This window comes from Balaenoptera borealis (genome assembly GCF_965194805.1).
Source record: "Balaenoptera borealis genome assembly, chromosome: 8".
Lineage (NCBI taxonomy): Eukaryota > Metazoa > Chordata > Mammalia > Artiodactyla > Balaenopteridae > Balaenoptera > Balaenoptera borealis.
In genome coordinates this window covers 33,354,463-33,362,400 of record NC_138865.1, presented here as the reverse complement: position 1 = coordinate 33,362,400, position 7,938 = coordinate 33,354,463, and positions in this window count along the sequence as shown.

Genomic DNA, 7,938 nt, shown 5'->3' with positions numbered 1-7,938 from the left:
GCTCATCATCAAAGGGTGATCTCAGCAGAGGAGGATTTTAATTCTCAAGTAGATAGGATGACCTGTTCTGTGCAGACCAGTCAGCCTCTTTCCCCAGCCACCCCTGTCATTGCCCAACGGGCTCATCAACAAAGTGGCCATGGTGACAGGGACGCAGGTTACGCACGGGCTCAGCAATATCGACTTCCACTCATCAAGGCTGACCTGGCTACAGCCACTACTGAATTCCCAATCAAAAAGAATCAACCAGCAGCAGAGACCAACAGTGGGCCCTCAATATGGTGTTATTCCCCGGGTGATCAGCCAGCTAGTCAGTGGCAGACTGATGACACTGGACAGCTTTCATTGTGCAAGGGGCAGTATTTTGTTCTTATTGGAATAGACATTTGCTCTGGGTACAGATTTGCCTTTCCTGCATACGTCACTTCTGCGTAACTACCATCCATGATCTTACAGAATGACTTATCATTGTCATGGGATTCTGCAAGCATTGCTCAAGATCAAGGAATACATTTCACAGCAGATGAAGTGAGGCAATGGGCCCTTGGAATTCACTAGTCTTACCTGAAGCAGCAGGCTGGATAGAATGGTGGAATGGCCTTCTGAAGACTCAGTTACAGGGCTGGCTATGTGACAATACCTCTGCTTGTCCCAGGGCAAGGTTCTCCAGAGGGTTGTATATGCTCTGAATTGGAGTCCAATATATGGTCCTCTTTCTTCCATAGCCAGGATTCTCGGGTCCAGGAATTTTAAGGGACAAAAATGAGAAGAGTTATTTTCAACTCTTCAGTATTATCCCTAGTGACCCACTATCAAATTTTTGCTTTTTGTTCCTGTGACCTTATGCTCTGCTGGTCTGAGTTCCAAAGGGGAAAATGCTTCTACCAGGAGACACAGCAATGATTCCAAAGAACTGGGAGTTAAGACTAACACCCAGCTACCTTGGGCTCCTCATGCCTCTGAATCAACAGACAAAGAAGGAAAGGAAAGTGTTTGTTGATACAAGGATACTACTTGCGGACTACTCTTCCACACGGAAGTAAGGAAAAGTGTATCTGGATATAGTAGATCGCTTAAGGCATCCCTTAGTATTACCATGTTCTTTGATTAAGCTCAGTGGAAAACTACAACAACCCAGTCTAGGCAGGGCTACTAATGACCCAGACTATTCAAGAAGGAAGGATTTGGTCACCCACCAGGGAAGAACCACGATCTGCTGAGGTGCTTGCTGAAGATAGAAAGAATACAGAATGGGTAGAAGAAAGTAGTTACAAAGACCAGCTATAACTGACCACTTACAGAAACCAGGACTGTAATTGTCATGAGTACACCATTTTTTTTTGCTATGAATATATTTGTGTTAAGTGTGTATTTGTTTTTTCTCTCTCATATTCCCTTATTATGTAACATGAGTTGTATTGATTTTATATCATAATATGTAAGTACTCTTAATTTTACATTATAGTACTTTAAGTTATATCACAAGGATTTACCTCCTCTTCTGGGGATAGGGTTAGTGTATTTTGATTGGACTCAGAATTGTTGTATCATATTAAGTGGAATTAAGACCTTGTTATTGTCTTATTTGGGGATTAAGTAAGATTTGAGGAGATGCATATGGGTGTCATGTTGACACAGGGTCGACTTGTGATGATTAGTTTCATGTGTCAACTTAACTGGCTATGGGGGACCCAGATTAACAATTATTTCTGGGTATATTTTGTGAGGGAATTTCCAGGTGAAATTAGCATTGAAATTGGTGGACTCAGTAAGTTGATTGCCCCCCCCCCCCAATGTGGGTGGACATCATCCAGTCTGTTGAGGGCTTGAATAGAACAAGAGCTGGGGGAAGGAAGAATTTGCCCCTTTTTCCTGCCTCATGGTGTGAGGTGAGATAGTTCATCTTCTCCTGACCTCAGACTGGAATTTATATCACCACCTCCCCTGGTTCTCAGGCCATTGGACTAGGATTGAATTATATCACTAGCTTTCTGGGGTCTCCAGCTTACAGATGGCAGACTGTGGGATTTCTCAGCTTCCATTATCATAAGAGCTAATTCCCTGTTACAAACACATGCATGTATTCTATAGGTTCTGCTTCTTTGGAGAATTCTGACTAATACAACATGTATCCACCACTGTAATATCACACAGAATACTTTTACTGACCTAAGAATCCCCTGTGTTCCACCTATTCAACCTACTCTTCCCTTCCTCCTCCCAAACCCCCAACAACCACTGATCTTTTTACGGTCTCCATAGCTTTGCCTTCTAAAATATCATATAGTTAAGAATTATACAGTACGTAGCCCTTTCAGATTGGTTTATTTCACCTAGTAATATGCATTTAAGTTCCTCCATGTCTTTTCATGGGTAGTTTATTTCCTTTTATTGCTGAATAATATTCCGTTGTATGAATGTGGAACAGGTTTTTGTTTGTTTGTTTGTTTGTTTTTAATCCATCCATCCATCTATGGAAGGGCACCTTGGTTGCCTCTAATTTTTGGCAATTATGAACAAAGCTGCCACAATCATTCATGTGCAGGCTTTTGTATGGACGTAAATTTTCAGCTCTTTGGGGTATATACCAAAGAGCTTGATTGCTGCATTTTATGGTAAATGTATATTTACTCTTTTATTAAACTGCCAAACTGTCTTCCAAAGAGTCTGTACCATTTTGCATTCCCTACAGCGATCATGAGGGTTCCTATTGCTCTGCATCCTCACCAGCATTTGGTGTTGTCAGTGTTCTGAATTTTTGTCCTCTTCATAGCTGCATAGTGGTTTCTCATTGTTGTTTTAATTTACAGTTCTCCAAACACATAAGGTGTTGAGCATCTTTTCATATGCCTATTTGATATTTTATATCTTCTTTACTGAGGTGTCAGTTTAGGTTTTTTGTCCACTTTTAATCAGGTTGTCCTCTTTTTTTAGTGGTAAGCAGTAAGTGTTCTTTGTATATTTTCATACCAATCCTTTATCTGATTTGTCTTTTACAAATTTTTTCTCCCCATCTATGACTTGACTTCCCATTCTCTTGATATTCATATCTTTTTAAAGTTTTTTTTCTTTTCTTTGTGTGTTTATTTTTGATAATGTATATTGCTTTTTGTTCAGTTAACTAATTCTTTTTTTTTTTTAACTAATTCTTTTCTGCAATGTCTAATCTACAGTTAATTCTATCCAATGTACTTTTAATCTCAGCTATTTTAGTTTTAATCTCTAAAATTTTGATGTGCTTTTTTAAAAATACCTTCCTTTACATTTCCAATCCCTCCTGTAGCTTCTTGAAAATATGAAATATAATTATAATATCTACTTTAGTTTTGTTGTCTACTAATGCTTTAATTTTTCTATTTCTGGGTCAGTTTTAATTAGGTTTTTTTTCCCCTTCATTGTGGTTCTATATTCCTGCTTCTTGATATATCTGGTAATTTTTTTATTGGATGACAGTCACTGTAGATTTTCCTTTTCTGGTGCTAAATATTTTAGTGTTTCTGTACATATTCTTGAACTTTGTTCTGGGATGCAGTTAAATTACTTAAAAATAATTTTATCCTTCTGAGTCTTGCTTTTAAGCTTTTTAGGTGGAACCCAAGTAATGTTTAGACCATGTTAAGTTTTTCCCCACATTTCAGGATTGAAAACTATTCTGAATACTCATGTATTAAACAGTTTTCCATTCTAGCTGGGAAGACGAGGCTTTCTTTTTTTTTTTTCCCTTTGTGAGTGTTAAGAACTTGTTCCTTCTGATACATCCAGGTGGTTCTTTCCCTGCCATGAGTAGTGTTCTTACATGCATATGCCCATCTGTACTCATAGGCCTCTGTAACCTAGTTTCCATTCACCTATCCTGCTTCTCATCCCTTCATTCACTCTTCCACATTCACAGTGGGGCTTGTTTAATTTCTAGAACAAGCCTGGCTCTTTGCACACAATTTTTATTGCTTCTGCTTAGAATGTGCTTCCTCAGCCTGGCTTGACTGGCTCCAAAATGGCATTCAACTCTGAACAGGAATATCACCTTTTCTTATGCAAGTAAGGTTCCCCAATTTTCTCTCAAACACTGTTTCTTGCCTTCAAATCATTTTGAGATTCAAAAAAACTTGTTCATGTGTTTTTTAAAATTTTGCTTTCCTAGGCTATCTTACCCAGGAGTTGATAACTACATGGGGACAGAAACTCTAGAAAAGAGATAATTTAATGATGAGCTTTCTTTATTCGTCATATTTTATACTGTTAGAAGAATGAGGCTATCAACTGAATTCTGTCCCCACAAAATTCATATATTCAAGCTCTAACAAAGTGATGGTATTTGGAGATGAGGCCTTTGGCAGGTAATTAGATTAAATGATGTCATGAGGATTAGGCTCTATTAGTGCCCCTGTAAGAGGAAACCAGAGAGTTTTTTCTGTCTCTCTCCACCATGTGAGGACACAGTGAAAAGACAGTTGTCTGCAAGCCAGGAAGAGAGCCCTCACCAGGCACTGAATTGGCCAGCACCGTGATCTTAGACTTCCAAGCCTCTAGAACTGTGAGTTGTTAAAGTCACCAAGCCTATAGTATTATGTTATGGCAGCTTGAGCTATAAGAGTACTAAATGGAAGAGACATGGAGGAACCCTAAACACATATTGCTAAATGAAAGAGGCCAAACTGAAATGGATACATACTGTATGATTTCAGCTATATGACATCCTGGAAAAGGTAGGGCACTTAAACTATTCTGTATGATACTGTAATGGTCAATGCCTGTCATACATTCGTCAAAACCCATAGGATATGCAACAGAGTAAACTGTAATGTAAACTATGGATATTAGTTAATAGGAATGTATGAACTTTGGCTCATCACTTGTAAAAAATGCCCCACACTAATGCAAGACGTTAATAATAGGGGAAACTTTGGTTTGGGGAATAGATGTGAGGGGGTGTATGGGAACTCTATACTCTGCGCAAATTCTCTTTAAACTTAAAACTACTCTAAATATAGGCTACCAATTTATTTAAACAAAATAAATCTAAGTTGCCTCATCATATTGTGAGGTTATTACCATCTTACAGTTTTTCTATTTGACCTACTTCTTTAATGTTCATTTCTATCTTCTTTTATCCTTGTAAAAAATATATCAAATGTTTTGTACTGTTTCACCTCCCAGTCTATTATCTTTTTAGTTATATGTCTTTCACAAACTTTCATTGGAAACTACATTAGATATCCTTGACTTATTACACTCTATGCCCATTACTATTTTCACCACCTCCCTAGTAATGCTTGAACCTTGGCTATGACTCATTGCCACCTCTGGACAAATAGTTTCTGCTCTATTTTCTGTCTTCTGTCCTTCTGGGCCACTTCTATCTACCATCATTACCCAAAGAACTGACTTGACAGATTCTATATGCCAGTGTGTAAGACTTGCAGTGTTTTAAGAAGTATCCCAACTTCATGATGATGATTTGGGGTCATTACCAAAGCACTCGGGATCATACATATTATTTTAAGGTAGTTTTATAGGACAACGCACATTGGTATTTTCCTCCTATTAACAGACTAGGAAACTGTGGGTTGATCTGCAGCTATTTTGATTAAGAAAGCAGGATATGAACTCTGCTTCTTTGCTGGGGTACTTGGCACTGCTCCTTCTCTTGCTGGGACATATTTTGCGCCTTTACAGCCTGGCATCTAGGCGTCCTGATCAGACTAATATTTGGCTTCATTGGATACGTTGACCAGTCTGATTGATATTCTGGTACATACAGGGTACTTGGTCATGGTTGCTCACCTCTGAACCTCAGCTTCATCACCTGCAAAGTGCAACTAATAGCACATCCGCTTTGTGGGGTTTTTATGGATTTGGCAAGCGTCATAGTGCCTGGCACGTGCTAGAGACTCAGGTGATGCAGTAGTTACCCAAATTTGCATTTTCAGTGGATCCTTCCCACCTGGAGAAAGTGACTCACGGCCTTGGGGGAGGAAGAGCAGGAAAAACAGCAAGGGCAGCATGGGCCAAGGCAAGGAGGTGAGAACTGACATGCAGGGGGTCTCATGCTGGTATCACCAGAGGGCCCAGAGTGAGCCAGGATGTGGGGAGAGACTGGCCGGTCAGTAAGACCAGGCCAAGAAAGAAGGGCCGTGTGAGGGGGCTTAGCTTTTACCTTGTGGTAGAGGCCATCCAAAGGAGAACGTGGAAGATGGGTAGGTATAGATTTCTCCCTTAGGAATTGTCCTCGGGGTCTGTTTATCTCTTGGCAGGGTCCATTCAATGAGTTGGCCCCTCCAGCACATTCTAGAGGGGACTGGTCATGTCTGACCCTCTGGAGATACAGCCCTGACCTCCTGGCCACCTCACTGAGGAGAGGGCTCATGGGGGAATGGGAATCAGCCTCACTCTGCATCTGTCCACCAGTCCTGCACCCTGGACTCCAGGACCACTCACTTGCAAGAGACACATCCAGCTGCCAGAGGAAGTGACATTTCCTGACTCATCTGGCTAAGAATGAGCAGAGTATTGCTGAACATTCCAGGGGAGTAGCTGCCACAGAAGATCAGGATGGGTACAAGCCATAGAAGATCAGAAGGAACAAAGGTCAGTCCACGTGGGAGTTCACATGGGCGCCTCACAGTCACCAACATGCCCTCGAGTTTCCCTTCCAGCCCAACACACACTCCACCTGCCCACAGTCGCCTGTGCCACCATCACACAGCCCCACAGAGCTCCAAACATCCTCAAACACACAAACTCCCTACCTATAAGCAGATGCCTGTGTGCCCAGAACCCTCCTGCTCCAGTATACATGCACTACAAACCCCAATAAAATCACAGCCACAGACTTGAATACAAAAACACACCCCCAACGGCCCCTGATAATCAAACACCTAAATCCTCATATCTCACAAAAATCCACCCAACCCCATATAACCCCCCAGTGCAAACACACAAACCCTTCAACAATAGCCAAATACATTCAAACCAAACTCACATACTTCTTAATATAAGACACAACCCCCCAAATCCAAATATAACACATACAGTCCCCCCACAGCTGTGAACATCCACGTATGTACAATGCCTCAGAAGCTGAGACAAACACAAAATACCATCAGAGAGACACAATGTTTCCAACCTTCTCCTAAATACTCCCCCCACAACACATGATGAACTCACACCCCCAATACAAACATACACCCATCTCCCTCTTGAGATACTATAAACAGCCTCTGTCACATCCCCTGATTATACACACACAGCTAGCAACCCCAATTTACACTGACAACCCCAGTCTCTGCAAATTCCTCCACACCAAAAATACACTCCCTAAACTCTTACCCTACAGGATGAGCATATGTATAACCCCTATACTCTGAATACACACAGATCCAACACACAAAACATTAAAATGCATACCCTTACCTCTTCTCAAATGCCTGCACACAGAGCCTCAAAACACCCAGAACCAGCCCCACCACCCAGCCGCACCATGCTACACCAACCGCACACTCATAAAGGCACTCAGGCCCCTCATCTCTCCCCAGATCACACATACACAGTCTCTACACAGCTTTACTATTACCCCAAACCGTCCTATACCCCAAACATACATCCATGAGTTCCCCACACAGCCCTAACCCATGACAGAGGCAGCTCTACCGGGGGCATCATGGCACCCCGAGAGGGCAAATGCCGCTGAGGTAAGTGCCTCCTATGTTGCTGCAATTCTTGCTGCTGTTGCAAATCATCCCTTGACCCCACCGAGGCTGACTGGGACACCCTAAACGGGAAGTGGCAGCATATGAGTCAGGGAAGAGGAAAACTCCCTTCCAGGTATTCCCTGTCACCATCCACTGCACCAAAACATCGGATGACCAGCATGAACAAGAAACAGAGACATGTAACTACACCATGATAGAAATGCAAATTTTTCTAGAAAACATTTCT